This window comes from Pinus tabuliformis, chromosome X (genome assembly GCF_031772625.1).
Source record: "Pinus tabuliformis cultivar Carrire ecotype Pingquan chromosome X, CPIR1, whole genome shotgun sequence".
In the NCBI taxonomy this organism is placed as follows: Eukaryota; Viridiplantae; Streptophyta; class Pinopsida; order Pinales; family Pinaceae; genus Pinus; species Pinus tabuliformis.
Window position 1 is genome coordinate 588,663,817 of NC_142308.1, and position 21,305 is coordinate 588,685,121.

General features: G+C 39.3%; 2 pseudogenes; both read right to left on the reverse strand.

The window, feature by feature from the left end:
- Positions 1-560: 560 nt before the first annotated feature.
- Positions 561-1,121, reverse strand: LOC149141392 (glutathione synthetase, chloroplastic pseudogene; annotated as a pseudogene).
- Positions 1,122-2,069: 948 nt separating this feature from the next.
- LOC149141393 (protease Do-like 7 pseudogene) lies at positions 2,070-2,735 on the reverse strand (annotated as a pseudogene).
- Between the last annotated feature and the right edge of the window lie 18,570 nt (positions 2,736-21,305).

Genomic DNA, 21,305 nt, shown 5'->3' on the forward strand with positions numbered 1-21,305 from the left:
AAACAAATTATATGTGATGTCCAATGTTATAATGAGGGTCCACTTTATATACCTAAGCAGGTGTCCCTTTATGAACGGTCATGTCTTTTGGGGACATACCTCTTCACTAAACTAATCACTAATTAATCATTGTTTTGATGTAGTGTTATTATATATATTTACATTATTTATATCTATTTTCGATTCATAACATTGCCCCTTTCTTCGAAAATATTGGTCCTCAAAGCTTAATCGCTAATAATTCCTTCAGTGGATTGCGTGACTTCGACATGTGTAATCATTGATAGTTTTCTTATATTTGAACAATCTCCTTCACTTTGCTCACCTCATTTTTGATAAATGTGTCGGTCACTGGTACCTTAACAAGTATAATTCCCGATGCTATTATTTTAAGACAAGGGTTTTTTTTAATATTATTTATTTATTTTTTTAAACAAAGTAATCAAGTTGACATTCTCATTTCCAAGAGAACTGAAATGGAAAAATCAATACCAATTAGATAATGAAAAGGTTCCTTATATTTCCATGCCATAAATTCATGGGGTACAATTGAAGATAACTCAAATTAGATAGAGACTATCCAAAACAACAAAGCCCGTAACAACACCACCCTCATTGGAGGAATAAAATTTTGTTCTCATGAGATAACCACTTTGGTTGTTTAGTATCACATCGTCTTTACTCCGTAAATATGCACCAAATATGCCAAGTTCAGACATAGTTTCACTGTGTTGATAGATACCACCACAGACAAGATATGACACATGAATTGGAGGAAAGATACTTTGCATTAGTATGTAAGCAGCATTTCCATTGCCACCATTTCTTTTCAACTCAAGTAATTTTTCCTTGACATCATTTCCATATATTTTATTTCCCCCTCCAGGTTGGGGCTTCAACAAAAATTATTCTGGCCTTCTGATGGTATCTTCTATAACATTTGCATTATTTTCCAAGCTCCATAATCCAGTAAAGCATTTCCTAATATTAGAAATGTCATATTTATTATCGATGAACCTTTCCAGAACATGAGGTTTAGCCAATTCTTGTTGAATTTTTTTTGTGCCTTCTAAATGATATGAAATTGAAGGGCATTTGATGGTAGACGACTGCTCCAACATTATTTTATCTCTCCATTATGCTTTAGAGGGATAATCAATAGGGGTATATCCAACCCTGAAGTAAACAACAACAACAATTCATTGTCCTATGTGAAGAGTTCCATTTGATAAAAGTTCACCCTCAACATCAATTTCTGCAAGAGTTTTACGGGCACCACATATGATTCTTTCAGCACCATGCAAATCTAACTTTCATCATACATATTACTCTCCTTTGGTTGCACAACTACCAGTACTACAAAACTTAAGTCATTGAACTACTTCCATGCTAGGGCCAATGCCTCTGCAAATTTGTTTGCTGCTATGTTTTTAGGTACTCTTTTTGAAACCAAGCTAAGTTGCTTCCGAGAATGACTGCTCAAGTATCTATGAAGCTGAATAACAAGGAAACCAAGTCCGTGTGGAATGTATCAAACCCACTGCGGAATTTATATATCGACTATCTGTGTATCGAACCCACTAACCGGATGTATCGACAATGAATCATATATATATATATATATATATATATATATATATATATATATATATATATAAACATGTGAACTGAATGCAAGGCTACCATTTTACCTTATACGGGTAAATTATAATCACACACACCATTATACGCCCTAAAGTCATTATGATCTGATTATAATTGATCTGACACATCATTGGGAACACATTGTTTGAGCCAGCGTCAATGGGGAGAAACAACCTATGACAACGACATCGATTGCGATGTTTAATCTTGTCGGAATGGTGGAAGGGTTGGTTGATGAGTGACAACGCAGGGGTCTAGCAGCGTGGGTAGCATATAGAGTGGTTCCAAACCCATCTCTTACATCAGTGCCCACAAGAAGCTCCAATTCCACACCATGGCATAAAATTTTCATTCTCAAATTTCCTTTCTGATTTTGACATCCATCTATATGCTGGCAAGCATTCTCAATATCACGATAACACTTTTCATCTTGTTGGATCCTTTCTTTCTAACTTTATAGCCCACTCCTTGGTTAATCCAATGCCAAGGGCCTTTGACAGTATAAGTGAATAAAATTCGACCCCTAAATAATAGACAAGAGGCGTGGGCTGCTTCAATTCATTTATAAGCAAACCCAGACCTTCGATTTTATTTATAATCTTGCTTAACACTTCGCTAATGGAATAAATAGGAATTCCTCTAACAAAATCATTGACATTCCCTTTTAACTCAACATAGAATCTGCCCCATAAAGCCTGAACCCTTCCATGCTCATATGCCAATACACCAGAAAATTTGGAGCCAAAATCTACATCCAATTGGACAACCTCCATGTTCATAGCTCTATAACTGGGAGTAGTAGACTGAACAAGATTAATATCAACCACTGGATTTGTGACAATGGACTTGTGTGATTTAGCCTGTAAGCTTTGATTCAGCCCAACAAGATATACAACATCACCCCTATGCAGAACAGATGCAGGAAGAAGTATAGTTGCATGTACAACTATAGCCCCATATGGACCTAGAACAACAAGGTCATATGCTAAAAATGCATAATTGTGCAGAGGATGCATGAAAAAAACCTCTCCAGGTATCTCTATTGGGTACGCAACAAATGCTAAGGTAACATATGATAAAGAAACATGCATTGTATAATTATCAACAACCACTCTTCCTAGTGTTTTTGAATGGTGGATCACCACCCCTGTTCCAAAAAAATGAGTACCAATCACATCGTTAATATAGGTAGATTTTGGTAAATTTGTCTTGCACGTTTTTCATGTATTTATCATTTTTCATGTACTAGGGTCAATCAAAAGTATGCAACATGGGTACTCCTTGGATGAGGAATTAAATTTTGCATCCAATGAGTACTCTCGCTCAAAAGTTTAGTAAAACCTTAGGGAGATAAGTTGAGAATACGAGTTGAAAAAGTAGTTTTATTATTTTATTATTTTTAAACATTTTACTTTTTTACTCCAAAAATAGTGTATCATCCCCCATGGTTGACATCATCATCTTCAAACCTATTGGTTCTTATAAAGCTTATTTTGGTTGTAGATTTTTCTTAGGAGGCCCATTTTAGACCTCAAAATCCCCCAATGATTTTTTAAGTATCACATCTTTGACCAAGAGGTTGAATGCCTCGTGGCATTTGCACATGTAAATTTCTACTATCATAATAAAAAGTTGTAATTTTTCTGTAGGAAAAAAATTGAATGACCTTGTTTTATATTATGTGATCTTCATCCAACTTTGGTTTGAGGTTATGATTAAAATATAATACAAGGAATTTTTTATAGAGGCTCAACCAAAACCCATGTAAACTGAATAAGGGGAAAAATCTAGAAGACACATTCTAATATTTTGTCTCATATAAACTTTGTGGATTTTAAACATCTTGGTATATAAGTCATTTTCAAATATGTACAAACCTTATGACTACTAATAAAGCCAAGGAAGCTTTCATAGGTTATATCACTATTTTCCATAAGCTTATAATTAGAACTAGCATGCATTGAACTTGTTTCTAACGTACCAACATTTGTTAAATAAACCACCCATTTTAATCTTGGGGATGAGATACTTATAAACATTTCCCTAGTGAGGGATTTGAGTAACTCCAATTCTAAGTTTGTGGACTAATGGATTATTATAGTGCAATATACATGACCTTTAGGATTTTCCATCCACAATATTGTGTTACAATAATTCTAACATTCTTGTTAATAAAAGAGTCGGTGCCCTCTTTTCCTTGAATAATACCCTTCTTCTCTTCTCCATGAACTACTCCCCTAGTTGTGATGCGTCAATCAACTTTCCAAATGAATAGTTAAGGGTTTAATCCTATATGTTTCAGTGATTAAATTGTTCATCTTCATGTGCCCCTTTCAAGTACATAATGGTTTCAAATCATGTGATAATTAACTTAACTATCCATTTGAAAAGATCATGATCCACGAAAGACATGCTTCTCATTGAAATATACCATTGACTCGCTTAGTCCTACTAACTAGGCCTCCTAATATACAACTAATCCAAGTCAATTCACTTAGAAAATATATTATAGTCCATTATCCAATCACCTCATGATGGTTCTTAGCCAAATGATGCCCATTCCAATTATGAAAACATCACATACCATATTCTAAAACATAATTTTGATAATAATTTTTTTTGGGATGAAGTATTTTGTGTCTAAGATTAATGAATGAATGAATGTTATATGCTAATGAATAACTGATATATGTTTCTTTATGTACATGACTTTGTTTCATATTATGTAAAAATACTTTTATGATAAAATTTATTGAGATGAAATATTTTGTGGATTTACGAATTAATGAATAAATGTTTTCTATTTGTTTTTTTTTTTTATGTATCTTAATATCTTGCTTTAAATATTTCCTATATATTAGATAGATTGGGTATTGGGTAATTGACAATGATGTGAGGGGGGAGGTCCCATGAGATATTCCACATTCACGTGGTTTTCCCTGTTTAGTAGAGAATCAATTAAGATTTGGATAATCTTAGAGAAAAACACCTCGATCCAATAGAGCAACAACAAAGTCAATTTTGACTTCACTACTGCTTCGTTGAGTGGAGGGAGGTTTGCTTCAAGATTAAACTACTCCAACAATTTATTTGTGAAACCAAGAGGATCTCATTCATGTATTCATGCACTCAAGTCCTTTTAATTATTATTTATTCAAGCAATTAAATCTAATATTTGGTCAAATTTAATCTAAATTTCCCTCATTGGTCTCATGAATATGTGTAGGAAAACTAGTATCAATTTAGATGTTGAAGTGGAACAACTATCTGAAGAAAATAGCTCAAAATGGTAAAGGTTCAGGCGAGACAGCAAAATTTGTTTGATATTTTTGTTGCATGTCTTGGTCGAGTGGGAGTTACATCAAGGTTTATAAGAAATAAGAAACTTTTCCATGAAAAAAAAAGCATGTAGTATTTTCCTTTCTTTGACCATTGTGTTTGTATTTGAGTGAAAGACCACAAACTATGATTTTTCATGCTTGGTAGTAGGAGAAACTCTTATTCTATTAATTGGGCATAAGTAATTGGTTTTCTTTCTCTTCTATTTCATTAATTATTTATCTAATATATCTTCTCCTCCTTCCTTTGTTTTTTGGGCACTTTCATTCGCATATATGGATTTGAAAGATTAACTAGGGTTGGAGTCATATACGTGAAAAAAACGCATTGAAGTATTTCTCAAATTTAGCCCACCAAGCACTTGGATATTGAGTGTGTGATTTAGTTTTGCATTGCATTTGATTTTAAGAATTTTTTTATTTCTACATTGAAAATATTCCAAGACCATAGACCCAACTTCAATTGAGACTTCCAAGACCATAGAACCAAAGACCAACAAACCATGATATATCAAGCATGCTTTAAAACTTTGTTCTTTTCATGGAAATATTCTGCACAAACACAACCCCAATTAGCAATAAACTTTCATTACATATTTATGTTAATATGAACCTTAGGGGTCTTCAAATATCCTGATGTTGCTCATATATCATGTTGCAAATCATTACAAATCTTAACATCTTTCAAAAACATCCAAATCTTATTCACAACTTTGTCATCGACATTTTATAAAATCATGGAGGATATGCAAGCTCCCCCTCAACTCAGCAATATAATTTATCATGATCTTCTTTCCATCATGCTCATCATTAAGGTAGGTGAACATCTTAAACATCTTGAAGATTGTATACATGCAAATCTTGTAAAGAGTATAATCAACTAAAAATATAAAAGAGCATGATATCATGTAATATTCCTAATGGAATTATTTGGTGTCTAACAGAACCATGCACTAGACAATAACAAAGAATTTGTAAAGAACACAAATTACAAACACACCACACAAATTTTAGAACACCACTGAGCCATTTTATTAAATTTTGAACTTCATGGAGTACATATAGCAAGGAATAAGTGCACCTAGGATTGCATAAGAAAGATGAAGCAAACTCAGGTGAGAGAGATGCCCCCAAGAGTTGGAAAATTTGACCACCAAATTGAAGCTGATACCAAAAAATGGTGTGAATCTCCCTCTGTAGTGCCCAAATTTTCCTTAAAATGCAGTTGTAGCCTCTCCCAAATATGCTCAACCAAAACCAGAAAGGATTTTCCCCAACTCACAAAAACCACATGACCCAAAAAATAATCTAAATTTCTTAGTGAGATAGGCTTAACACACTCCCGAAAATAGATATATAGGCCCACCAAATTCCACCAAGAAATCTCCCCAAATTCCATAAATTCCTTCCCAAAATTTACCTCTCAACTCCAGCCTTTCTCACAGCAAAATTCCTTAACTCCAAGCCCTTGCGAGTTTTCCTGGTGTGATGCATGCATAGGCCCTAGGAACCACAATTTTTCCCTGCAAAATACCCTCAATTTCCAACTATAAAACCACCTAAATCATCAACAAAATACTAGGCCACTGCCCCTAAAAGCCAAAAATTTCTTTCCCCCACATGCATCTCCTCCAAGTAGTGCAAAATTACCTCACTATGTCCTTCAATGGAAAATTTGATTGTTTTAATTCCTATGACAACTCCTATAGAAGTTATGTAAGTAAAGGAAATCTAACCTAGGGGCAGCACTCGAAGTCCTCTAAAGGTAGAGTGGAAATTTATGCTTGGAATCTCCTTATGTTGAACAAAACTAAGTTGTCTTGGCTCAAAAGCTCAAGAGAACTTGGTTTTATTGTAAAATTGTTAAAAAGCCCCAAAATGAGAGCCTCAAATCCAATTTATAGCTACCAACCACACATGCTCCTTGTGGGCTACACCCATCAAACCTCTTCTCTCATCCAATTCAAATTCGTCTAAGGGGTGCATATTCCATTGGGGTGGCCCCCACTTTCTGTTGGCAGAAAAATGCCATCAAGGAAGAGACCCAAGGTTTAGGCACAAGGGGCCAACAAGGAAATGCTATAGTCTAGGCCAACACTGACATTTTCAATTTACCCAAGGGGCGAGGAATATCACCCGAGGCATGTCGTGACTAGAACTAAGAAGGGTTGGAGAGATAGAGGGAAATCCAGACATCAACATTCAATATCTTAAATAGATCATTCATCATAATGTCATAATGTTACAATCACTATATTCATTAAGTAAAAGGCCATTAATTTAAAATTTTGAGCAGGTCTATAAATTATAACAATACACTTGACCATAACACCATCCAAACTGTCTCATTCATTCATTAACGTAAACGTAAGGAAGATTCATTATAATATATGTCAGGTACAAATTCTTTCATGTGATACATAAAATAACATAGACACAGGATGCCTCAGACCTCTAGTCGAGTCTATCTCTAGCCCTTCCACAACTGATTAGGTCCTCGGGACCCTGTTTTTCTACATTGCCAACCCCTGCTAGATACCAACCCCTTTCCCTTGTTGTCTTCTAATTTTATCTTTTCTTCCACCGTCCCCACTGCTAGATTTGTTCAGCTATCCTTGCCCTCGATTGCTTTCTGCTCTCCTTCTTGTCCGCTTGACTGTTCCTGTTTTCTCTCGCAACTTTGCCGCAACTGCCTATTTATTGTATGTTCCTGCCTCCATCCCCGGTTATCGTCTTTGCAACTCAACCGTTTCTCCTACCACCTATTCTCTGCCTTAATTCTCTCAAATCTTCAAAATTCAAAATGAAGGCACCAACCACAGTTCTTTGACTCATCCCTGAGTCAATCTATATCAAACATTGTGGGTCTTGTCTCTGGTCTTGTGGATGGTTCCACTATTTCTACCTACTGCTGCGTCGGTCCTTTCTTCTGTGGGGCTACTGCTTCAACTGCTTTTGCTACACGCTGATCTTCTTTTCCAATCGATGGTTGGTTTTATTTTCCAAACAAAGGGCCCAATTCAGGGACAACCATGGTCATTTCTTGTCCGAAGTGGGTATAATCATCAAGCACTAGTTTCCATGCGGTCGTGATTGAGTGAGCATGTTTAATGAAATTGTCCCCCACGATGGAGGTTGGTTGATTTGACCTGCTGTTGTGTAGCGTGTTCCACTGTGCTTCAATGTTGTTGCAGACATCCCATAGAGCAAGAACATGTCGGCAGACTGGTGGTCTAAGGTCACGAATTCTATTTTTGTTCTTCGTAGACTCTTCCTTTATCTACCAAACTTGGGCCTCAATGGAGGCGATCTCTTCATCAATCTGTTGCAGTTGAACTAACTCCATGCAGGTTTTTCTTTCTACGATGTGTTTTTGTAGCTACTCGCGAAGGGGATAGACTGGTTGATTCTTTTGAGCTAGGGTGCCCAACTAGTTGTGCACCTGGTCCATTAGGGCATATTCATCTACGAGGGATTCAGTAAGGGACTGTTTTATGGTGGTGACGGTGGTGATATTCTCATTAATTTCCTAGGTGTAGCTCGCAGTTGGATCAGGTAGTGCTGATTTGACATTTCCAAGTTCTTCTTTAGCTCGGTGTTTGTGGCCAACAAGCCTGAGCACACTGCCTGAATGTGTTCATAGTAATTGACTAGTGTGCAGGATGCAAAATATTCAGGAGCTTCGATAACAAGGTCCGAAACTATTGGCCAAAGAGCCTGAATCTTATCAGTGACTTGATCTACATGTGATTAGAGATCCTAGTTTACCTGTTTGTGCTTATCCCTTTCCTCTGTGACTGCTTGCAATTGCTGTTTCTGCTGCTCATGCTCTTGGATGAGGTCATTGTGCATTTTCTCTGCTTGGTGTGCAGCTTGTTGGATAAATCCAAACAAATGTGATGACCAGTGTTGGAGAGCCTCTACCTGCATGGTGTTTAGATCTGGGAAGTTACGCTGAAGGGGTACACTGTAGGAAATGGATTTTTCAGAGTGGGAATGGGGCGAGGTGGTTGGCTGGGAAGCTATGGTGAACTGAGGGATGGGTGGAATAATAACGGGGTTTGGGATTATCAGGAAATTTATTTGAAATGCAGGCTCATAGGGTTCATTTCCCATAGACTGTAGTGTGGAGGTGATCAGGTCCTCGCTTTGAAGTGGGCCCAACCCTGGGAGTAGGGATATCTGTGAGGAGGTTTGGGTGCCATTACCCTGGAGTGACCAATTGTACTATTGTACTGAGTTGAATTCCATTTCCTTTATGTCCACTCGGGTATTGGGGGGAATGGTTTCAAACAGGGTTGTAGAGGTGGAGGCGATATGTGGCGATGGATCCCACGACCCAGGTGAAACTACAGGTGTGGATGGGGGGTTTTCTTTGATTACAGGTGAGTCAGATACTAATTGAGTTTCCTCACTAGTGAGGTCAAAAATATGAAAAACAGGGGTTGTCTTAGGCTTCTTAGCAACGGGATTTTTGGTCCCTATTTTTTGTTTTGGCATAGGTATGGTTGGCTTAGGATGGGCATGAGGGCCAATGCAAGGAATTGCTACAAATAATGGGGTAGTGAAAATGGGATTAAACAATGTGGACCCTTGACAAGTGACTGACTAAGTGCTCTTACCTGAGGGGTCTATGAAATTTTTAATTGTTTGCTTGAGTTTAGACATCTGTTTCTCCATTTGGGTAAACATGGATTGTAGCTCCTCTGTGACTACCCTCTTCTTGCTACTCATTGGTGCTTCTCCTGATGACGGTTGCAGTTGCATGCCTACAAACAGGTACCTGTATTTGCCCTCTGTAATCTCACATGAAACCCCTGGCCATGACCCAACTTCAGTGTGGAATGCTGCATTGGCTAAAGCAAAATTTTGTGGCCTAATTTGGAATGTCTCCAGATGGACACATCATGGTCTTATATAATTATGTTTGTGGGTGACCCCAAACTAGATATACTTCGAAAAATCATCCAACAACGCTTTGGGGATCTACTCTACCTCTCTAATTGTAGAAAGAATCGTTGAATACCAACCATTAAAGGCTGCCTCATTGATCTCTTTACTACTCGGGTCTCCTGAGGTCCTCCATGGATTGTACCTCAAGGCTACGGGTTGGTCTTCTTTGATTTTTGCAAGCTCCCTTCCTCTTAGTGGATGCCACTTCCACATTACCAATGTCACGAGAAAGTACGCAAAGATAAAATTGGTGCTTCTCCTGTATATGTCTTCACAAGATTCAAAGAGTTCGTCAATAGGAAGGTAGACCAATAGAGCAACATCCCTTCGCAACAGTGTTCCACAACCGAAATGACGTCCAGAGTACACTCATTTCTGGCAGAGTGTCTCATCATCTTCCCAGTTACGATATAACAAGTGAATTTAATCTCTTCCTTGTTGAACAGGTCAATCTTGGTGCCTTTACCTCCATGATTGGTTTTATACTTGTCAAAGTATTCCTTATCACCTTCTTTCTTTGCTCGTTTCATTCCTGCTTGGAATGCGGAAGAAACTACATTCCCTATGGCCGAGAGTCTTGTTAAACGCTAGATGTCATCTACATGAATTGGGTATTCTTTATCTAGCCATAGTGATCTGCCATGCATCCTTCTTGCAAGGAGCTTGGTACATTGCATTGCAGCCAATTGTGTACTGAAAACTGGTAAACTTCTGAGGTTGATCAATGTCGATCACTAGAGGCCCTTGAATGTAGATTTAACTTTTGTGATCATGGTGCCATCCCCCTTGGGAACCTCCTCTATGTAGACTTCTCATTTTAAGGCTGGGAATTGGAAACAATCAGAAATATCATTGTCCACTACCATCGCCTTATCATACTTTCCATATAGAGTTTCGAGAACTGCAATTCGTTCATCCAATTTATCCTCTGGGACTGATATAATGGCCTTTTCCATCTTCCTGCGCCTTTGATAGAGTATGGTTACCGAAGGTTGATAGTTACTGCGCCTCTGATGTTACTGGTGCTCAGACTGAATTTCGAGCTCTTCTACCACCCGCGTTTGAAACTATGGAACTTCCTACATAGCCATGTAGATTAAGTAGAAGAGCTTCGACACGACATTTCTAACTAGACTCACTTACTAATTACTATGAAAAATTTCCCTATTCATACTCAATTGTGTTACTCCACCATCAGCTAACCTAGACCTGACTCAGATGAAATAGCATGAAAAAGGACAAAGTGGGGCATATGGGTAATAAAGTTTCTATAATGGTAGACACTTACTAGTTAATTTCTTCCCTAACGGGAAAATATCCTACGAAAATTTGTCTGGCAGGTGTATTATTGCCTAATTATTTTAGAAAAGACTCGGAGTACGACTGATAAGACTCTTAAAATGTGTGACCACCTACCCCGACCACAACTAGGTTGCGGTGTCACGACATTGATGCCACCATTGAACTGACATGTGCTATTTATTTTCTGGAAAAAGAAATGGAAATGCAACTGACTAAGTGTTATTAACTCTAAACCTACTTGTGGGCTCGTTTCCAAGACCCCTTCAATTTGGTGACATGACTTTGGACTTGTGGAAATTTTTTAGGCATGCGCCATTCACCCATCCTGGTAACAATATTCCGTCTAGTTGTGCTAACTTCACCGCACCAAACTCTTTGATCTCCACAACTATGAATGGCCCCAACCAATGCATCTGTAACTTGCCCAAGAATTTATGAAATTTTTTGTCATATAATAGAACATGATCTCCCACCATGAAATCCTTCTTCTTAATGTGCCTGTCATGCCAAGCCTTTTGTCTCCATTGCTCGACTGATTGGTGGAATTCAGCTAAAAATCTTGATTCATCTAACTATGTTAGTCCTTCCAACCTCTCATTTAAGGATTCATCGTATTTCACTTTAGTAGCTTGGGAAATGAATATACTTGGTAAAATGAATGTCGTTGGTACTACCACTTCTCACTCATATACCAATTGGAACAATGTTTTTTTGTGTGACTGCTTTACCGTTGTTCTGTATGCCCACAACGTGGTTGGCACTCACTCATCCCAGTCATCTCAGTTCGCTGAAACAATCTTTGTTAGGCCCTTCTCAAGTATATTGTTCAAAGCCTAGGCCATTCCATTAACCTGAGGATGGCCAGGGATGCTCTTATGATGTTTTATCAAGAAATTATTCAGGAGAGAGGCAATTGTTTCATTTATGAAGTGAGCCCCTTGATCACTGGTTAGGATTTTTTGACACTCGAACTTGGTTATTATGCTTTCGAAGATGAACCTTGTTGTTGTATCAGCTATACAGTCCTTTACTGGCACTTCCTCTACCCACCGAGTGAGGTACTCGGTAGCTGTGATAATGTATCTTGCATGGGAATGATGTGCTAGCGACGTAATTGGACCAATGAAGTATACTTCCCATTTTTCAAAAATATGTACTATGTGTACCAGATGTAAAGGTAATTCATCCCGATGCGATGGCTTTCCAACCCTCTAACAAACATCACATCCCTTTGCATACTCCTTAGCATCCTTGTGGAGGGTGGGCCACCACAACCCTACTTGTAGGATTTTCCTTGCAGTATCCTTTCTGCTGACATGCCCCCCTACAACCCTAGAGTGGCATTCCCACAACATGTCATGTATTTCGTGATGAAGGAGACAATTTCAGAGTACTTGATCAAGTCCTAGCTTGTATAGATGCCCGAAAATTAGCTGATAGTCTATTGCTCCTACTACTAGGTACCTTTTCTGCATTGCTATGTATCCTTCTAGGAAATGTATTATCACCAATAAAGCAACAATCTCCTCTAGGTAACTTCGTATGGCCTCTATATGGAAAAAGTCAGCATCTGGTAGTTGGTCATCTAGGGAGACTTCATTCTCTCCTAACTCTAATATTGAAAGGTGGTCTAGCCCCACATTTAATCTTCCCAGTTTGATAACAACTTCAAACGTGAACTCTTGGAACAATAACAACCATCTACAGATTCTTCCTTCCAGGACTAGCTTATTTACCAAATATTTTAAAGATGAGTGGTCCATGAAGAACTTGAATGATGCTCCTAGTAGATAGTGCCTGAAATTTTGTAATGAGTATACCATGGCCAATGCTTCTCTTTCCATTGTGGTGTAGTTATTTTCTGCGGTTGATAACTTCTGACTGGCGAAGTAGATTGGGTGGTCTAGGTTCCCTTCTCTTGGTTGTGCCAGTACTTCCCCTAGTGCAATTCTTGATGCGTCAATGTGTACATGGAACTGTTTATTCCAGTCTAGATATACCAAAATGGGAGCACTGACCAACGTTTCCTTTAGTTTGTTTAATGCTACTTGACATGCCTCCATCCATTTGAATGCTTCCATCTTCTTTAGCAGTCTCTCCATGGGAGTGGTAATGGATGCGTAGTTGTGGATGAATCAGCGATAATATCCTATGTGGCCCAGTGATGATCGCAGTTGCTTCACATTGTTTGGTGGGTCCATATTTACAATGGCCACAACCTTTGCGGGATCTACACAAACACCATCCTTGCAAACAATATGGCCTAGCAATGTTCCGAATGGAATTGCAAAGATGCATTTCTTCAGGTTTAAAGAGATTTGCAACTATCTGCATCGCTCAAACATCACTCGAAGTAGGTTGGTATGCTTCTTTAGAAAGTTGTAAATTGTCTAATTGTCCATGTATACTTCTAAGAATCGGTGGATGTAGTCCCTAAAGGCAGCTATGACAATCCGGGAGAAAACAATAGGTGCATTCTTCAGACCGAATGGCATGACATGATATGTGTAAGACCCCCATTCTGTGGTGAATTTTGTTTTCTTCTTATCTTCTTCTACTATGCGAACTTGATGGTATCCTGAGAATCCATTGGTGAAAGAGTATGCTTCATTCCCCGCAATGTTATCCAAGATCTCATCGCTAAAGGTTGTCGGAAATGGGTCATGTACACATGCATTGTTTAGGCTCCTATAATCTATGCAAACCCTGATTTCCATGGAATCCTTCTTATTTTGTATTACAATTGGGCTGATCCATCATGCCTCATCTACTGGGAATATAAGCCCTGCTTCTAACATCTTATCAATCTCTCTCTTGACCTTCTCTTTTACCCTTGGGTTGGCCTGTATGGTTTATGCTTTACTCGTTGTGTGTCTAAATTTAGTACAATCTTCATTTCCCCAATGTCCCCTTTTATTCCTTTCAACTCAGCAACCAAAGATGGGAATAAGTCTTCATACTCACGCAACAAATCAAAAATTTCTTTAGTTGTTTTCTCATCCCAATAATCCCCAATGGACGCCATCTTAGTTCTATCTTCTGAGCCAATGTTTTGCTTCCACAAATTTACTAGGAGAAAAAGGGGGGCATCCATTGTAGGTCCCTCTAGAATGGACGATAATTTTATGGATGTTGAGATCATGGAGGCTTTGTATGAGAATCCATTTCAGCAACATGAAGTGAACTTAGAGGATTCCCATAGAGACGATTATGAAAATTTGCAGCAGGACCAAGATCTTAGTACGGTGGGAAATGAAACAATTTCGCATCTTGACAGTCAACAGGAATTGCATGAAATGGATCAAAAGTATGAGGAAAATCTGTATACTCCTTCACTTGAAATCAATGAAGACACTCACTGTGTGAACAAAAGAAAACAAAAGGTATTATCTCCTCTATCTGAAGATGAGATAGATCTACTTTTGAGAGGTCTTGTTCCAGCTCAAGTTAACGCAGATCTGCAGTGTGCACATGGTCAAGAAGGTGATGGTGGACCTTCTTCCTCTTCTGAAAAGGATGACAGCCCTATAAGCAGCTTTATAGATCAGCAGGTTGAAATTTTCTATAGGGCTGAAATTGATGAAAGAGAAGAGATTATTTCAGATCTGCCCACAGAAGAAGACAGCATGCAGATTGAAGAAGACAGGACAGCTACTTCAGTTCTACATTCAGATTGTGCTGACCAAGCATACCTTGTGCTGAATCCTGAAAATGAGGGTTTTGTTGTTGAGACCATAGACAAAGTTTTTGATCCAAATGTTCTCATGCCATCATAACAGAGCCTGCATGAGGAGGTAATTCAGTTAGTTCATGAAAAGCAAGATGACATCTTCATTCAAGTAAGTGAAACAGTCCCTTTGGATGAATTTATGGTAGATGATAGAAATGTCATTTTTGCATGTCAAGAATCAGCTGAAGTTTCTTTCCTTATGATTGAAGAATGTAATAAGGACCTTGATAATTTGGTTGTGATATCATATGAAGATGACCTACATCACATTCACACCATAGAAGATCATAGCATTCAGGATTTCCATTCAGATTCTTCATATGTTTCATGTGTTGAAATGCCTTTCCAAGAAGAGATCTGCCCATCCATTTGTTCAGAGTTTTTTGAAGCCCATGAGCATACTTTTACCGAAGCACATGATGAAGGCAGATCAGAATTTGAAACAAAGGAAACCTTGTTCTTTCAGCAGGAGGTGGCAGTGGAAACTCTTCATGTTTTTCACGATCCTCTAGCAAGTTTGTTGCAGCCAGTAGGGATAGTGTTTATTGCAGTATTCAGTGATGAAGGAGATCATGGTCAGCTATGTTTTTGGATGCTCAGTTATAGGTTTGTACTGTTGACCAGAAGATCTGATAAGAAGAATCAATCAAGAAGGCATCTGCTTGATTGGTTGCATTGGCATTTTGATATAGTTTGATGTATATTGTCTTGTAAGCAACGCAGGTGGTTGTCATCATGATTCCAAATCTTGATGGACTGCTGCCCTTCTCTTGTTTTAGTTAAGTCGGTCATGAGTCATTTGTGTTTGGTCTGTTGAGTGAGTTTTTTCAAGTTGTTTCAGTTAAGTTTCAGTCAAGTTTTCATTCAATGAATGTGTCAAAGTCTTGTGTCGTTTGCCGAAATAATGACTCCATTGCCCAATGATTGTAAGGCACTGGTCTGCTCTCCCAGAGGTCTAAGGTTCTTGGCACTTCCAAGGAGCTACCATCCCCATTGGAGCCAATGTTAGTGTCGGTCATGATGCCCTCCATCAGTGATCAAAAAAACTCTTTGCATATGCATAAGTAGGTGTCTCATCGATGTCAGTTTTTCATTCCATTAGGCATGCCATAAAACTGATGGAGGAGCTGGTCCTTGTTCCCTTCTTGGCTTTGCTGGATCAGGTCATATCAGTTAATGAACTTGTGTCACGCTTGTTTTGTTTTGTCTTGAAGTCCAAAGTCTTAGGTCTAGGGATTCGGTCAAATGTCATTGCAAGATCATGAGTCAAAGGTCCATGGGTCCCCAGCAAGCCGGAAGGAGGTATGTAAATATGTTTCATGGATATTTTCATCAGGTACAGTTCATTTATACCTTGGATTTAAAAACCCTGTTTTTAAACCCAAGGTCATGTGAAATTTGCAAAAAATAGAGAAAATTTCAAAAGTCTTCAAAATGCCGGCAATAACCCTGGTCTCCTCGCCAAAGTCCATTAGATGGTCAACCTGCAAAAAGAATGAAGTTAAAGCGCCTCAAAAGCTAAATCCAGGACAAAGCAACTCAAAAAGCAGTGTTAAAAGTGAATGTCAAAATAGAACATTAGAGAGTGGGTTTTGTAAATTAATTTTTTCAAATTGAACCTACAAGAGGTAAATTTCCCTCTAAACATCTTCATTATGCCTCTATGAGCTAGCAAAGAAGAGCAAGAGGGCGGAAAGAGAGAAAGAGGGCGAATTGCAGAAAAATTAAGGAGATTTTTGGTGCGCGACCACTCGGGCAGTGTGCGCGACCACCTGGGCGGTGCGCGACCACTCGGCGCCTCCTCCACAGTTCAAATTTCTAACGCGCGCGACCACTCGGGGTGTGCGCGACCACTCGGAGCCTGCGCGCGACCACTCGGGCTCCCACTCACAGAACCTTCCTAAATCCACTCAAATCGCGTTTTGGTTTGCTAATTGCTCGAGGTAGGCCTCTCTAATGTATTGAATGTTTGAAACATGGATGATGAGCTTGTGTTCATGCATTTTTACCATCAAAAATATGAAGAGAAATAGGTTTAGTGATTGTTGGTTCATGTAGGCAATTTTGCTAAGGTTGGTGTTTGCTTTCAAGGTTTTAAATTCCTCTTTATTCCCTCCATTACTCCTATTAGATTTACAATTGTCATAATGTCTCTCTATCTCATCACATTTGCAATGAATATCAATTCCCCATTCCCTATACCTAAAACCCTAATCCCTCTCATATGCATCCCTTAAACCCTAATTCCTTCCCCACAGCAATATTATAAATATATCTATATATATATATATATATATATATATATATATATATATATATAAACATAGCAAGAATCAAAATAGTGATGTGTAAAAGGAAAGAGCAATTGCAATGGTAAAAATAATAAAACAAAAAAGACAAAAAACAGAGGAAAAGATTACTATGTGTAGCCAAGCCATTGCAAGAACAAAAGAAACTTATTGCTGTGCATAGTCCTCACAAATACAGTGAAAAGAAGGTTGTGTTATTCAAAGCAAAAATAAAGCAAATACAGTTGTACATATTTATTAAAGGACATGCTGCTCTGAAATACTGTTTGCAAAAGAATGTTGCTGTGTCTCCAAAACCAAACCCTACGCATCCTTTTCCCTTCTATCCCCCTAATACCCTTGATGCAATGCATCTCCTTTCTCTTTTGAATTTGTTAAGTAAAGCCCTCCTCCCCTTATGACAAATGTAAATTAATTCCTTATTTCCCCTTAGCATCAAAAGTACATCAATCCCTTGGAAAAACAGAGTATGCCTAATAATGTACAGTCAAAGGACAAAATCTAAGAGCTATCTGTTGATGCTAGTAATCAGTGCTGCCCCATCTCCTGTATTACATGCTACCCCTTACCCCCTATTGAAAAATGTATTGTCCTTTCCCTTGGTGACCTTATTACATGTCTTCCCTAATAAAGATATTTCTTTGCAAATGATTTCCCGATGATGAGAGATGAGATAACATGTTTGACATTTTGTGAATTATTCCTTAAAAGTTCCCTGTTTTTATATATTTTCCCATTCCTTATGAAAAAGTCCCTCCCCTAACATTCCCTCATGATTTTTTCCCCTTGAAAACAACATACTTCTCAGCATTTTGCAGGCAGGGCAGTAGTCAACTTTGTCTATTTTCTCCACCTTGCTCAATAACACCATGTCAACCACTGAAAGTAATGAGCAAGGTGATGACCGGTCTTCTTCTACGGAGGTTGAGGCACAGCAGAGGCCTCGTAGGGGTGGCAAAGGTGGTCATCATAGGAGAGAAGAGCCCACATCTTTAGCATAATTACAGGCTTGCCCATTGGCAGTGACTTGTTTCCAGTACATGTCATGTTTCCAGTTTTGCGAGAGGCTTGCCCAGATTCAGCACCACAGGGAGTTGGCCCAGCTATTTGTTTTGCGCCTTCATGATGGGCAGGTTACTCTTGCAGGGGTGAATTTTGTGTTTTCTCCTGAGATGATTTCAGAGGCTACCGGGATACCCAATGTGGGTGAGGTGTGGCCAAAGCGCAAATGGCTGGATTTTGTTTATTTTGAGCCATATGTCAGGCCAGCATTCGTACATCACTTGTCAGGGAACTTTCCTTTCAGATTCCTCCGAGAGGAGTATGCTCCGATCATGCGGCTTATCATGCGTTACTTCACATGTGAGGGAAGGTTTTCACGAGTCTTTGCTTGTCACATTCGCCTGTTGATGCACTTTACCCGAGTGAGGATGATGAACATCCCGGTTTACTTCTTCCAGGACATTCAGAGGATGGTGTCCGTGTTTCAGAGGCAGTCCCCAGCTCAGCAGCATAGGAGTTTGTGCCATCATGGTCTCATCTAGCTCATTGTTTCCCATCAGTTGAGTCAGCAGGGCATTCCATGGGCAGACTTCATTTCTCATGAGTTCTTTACAGTGCCACCACAGCCACAACCAGAGCCAGAGGCCATTCATGAGGCGGGAGGTCCATCACACCAGCCCGAGATTATTGTTCCGAGACATGTTGCTTCCCCACCGCAGCTTACATATCAGAGGGGTCATAGGACCTTATTTGCAGCAGCTCGACGAGTGTTATCTCCACACCAGGTGGAAGGGGCCTCGCATTCTTCATCAGCAGAGGCAGTACGGGAAGGCAAGCAGCCCATGGTTGAGGATGAGAGAGCTGGCGATACACATCATGATTTCATTGACCTTGACGCTCACTCTCCTTCTTCAGATTTTTATGAGCTTATCAGACAGAGAGAGGAGGAGAACCTCGTGTTGCAGCAAAAGCTCGAAATGGCTCAATGGACCATCACTTATCTGGAGCAGCGCAACAGACAATTAGAGGCAGAGAAAGAACTTGATGAGCTATGGAGGATCTGCGATAATCGAGGTTTGAACCGTAGGAGGCCCGGGGACCCATTGCCTGCTGACCGGGAGTCTTTGCTCATTCAGGCAAATGCTCGCTTGGAGAAACTATTGGAGAAAGCCAACCAAGACAAAAGGCTGCTACGGAACATGAAAACTCATTATTGGGCGAGAATGCATGTTTGCAAGGCAAAAATGAAGATACTCCAAAGGAAGTTGTCCGAGGCCCGCAAGAGGAGGAAGAAGACCAACCTGCTCCGTATCTTGGCTGACGCCTCTCTTACTCACCATGATACTCATTAGCCTCCTCCTGGCAGCAAACTCAAGAAATTTTGAGAGTTTTGAGGCATTTTTGGCATTTTTGAGAATTTTACAGGTTTTGGCCATTGGAGTGGTCTCACCCCGCGCGCGACCACTCGTGGGGACAGCTCAGAACGGGGAAAACTCTACATTTTTGGAATTTTCATGCAAAAATACACTTGCCTATGGATGGACTTCAAATTTTATGGAGATTTGGACTTCCAAAAGCTCAAAATACATACAAATTTTGACTTTCTGCCCCTTTTTTGAGTTGCAGAAAGCTGCCTTGGGAGAAATGACTTTTGAGGGGTCAAATCAACTCCAAATTCAGAAATGCCAGTGGGGTTGGAAAGTAGACTCATAGACCTTTCCAACAAGCTATCTTGCACCTGATTTGGACACCAGGAAGGCCCTCAAACACAGCTTCCAATGTGTGCGACCACTCCAAGGGAGGGGCGCGACCACTCAGGGAAATTTCACCATTTTGACTATTTCGGCCTGCAAAACACTGTTTTTACTTTGGTTGACTTTTGATGTATGTAAATGATGGATTGTTGGGTAATTTTCATGGCACATGGATACATTTACTCTCCTTTAACACTTCTAGAAGTTTCCTTGATGTAAATAGTGAATATTAAATGCATGGATGGGTTACCTAAGTTTTAGAGGCAAGTTGTTTTGACTGCCTATTATCTAGTGCTCAGTTTAGAATTAGTTCAAACTGCTCCTAGGAAGCTGAGCTCGACCCCTAGAGGTGGGGAAAGGAGTTAGATGATCTATATTATGCCTTCTCTTGCTCATTTTCATGGTTGGACTCTTGAGGGAGAAGCTCTATTGTATATTTTACTTGTATCTCTGTAATTTGAGGAAAAGGAAGGCCAGGGTTTTGCAGACATCATTGTGGATTCTTGTGGATTATTGTGTTGATGGTGTGTTTCCTACTTGTCATTGCAAGTGTGTTTATGTGTTCCATCTCTTATTCTATTGCTGCTAATTAAACAAAAGAAGTGATAAAGTTTGAATTCATGCATGCCATGCTCAGCTTTCAATTTTGTTTAATATTTATGTTTTCCACTGTCTAAAGAGGATTCAAAGTCATTGTTTGCCCTCTTTAGCTCCCTCTCTTTCTTCCTTGATCATCCATCTCAGCTTAAGGCATCAGCACAAACTCCTTCCTTGCCCCAAAGACCCACCTGCAAAAACTGAGCTCAATCCCCACACCCTGAATTGCACTCCCTCCAATTGCCACCAAAAACCCCAAAAAACTTTAAATCAACCCTCCTCATCAGTTTACTAGCCTAATATCTTTGATCCTAATTGGTCTGCTCACCCCATTGAGAAAATACCTTGAGTCTGACCGGAGAGAGCCTTCTCCTTCCTCGTAGGGCTAGCTACGAGGTGTAATGGTTTGATGTAGCCTTGAGATTTGTCTATCTCAGCCTAGGTGAAATTTCAAGCGCTAACATAGTGGCGACCATACTGGGGAGAACAAACTTGTTTGTGTTGATGTGTTTGTTTCATAAGTCTTAGACGGAGCCTGAAGTTACGCCAGGTAGCCTTCGAAAACGCTCTTGTTTTACATCAGCGCAAGTAGATAAACGCTGCTTCAGTCAATCTCCGTGAGCTTGTGAATACAACACTTCATTTTCATTTTACCCCAGTACATATATCAAGTTCA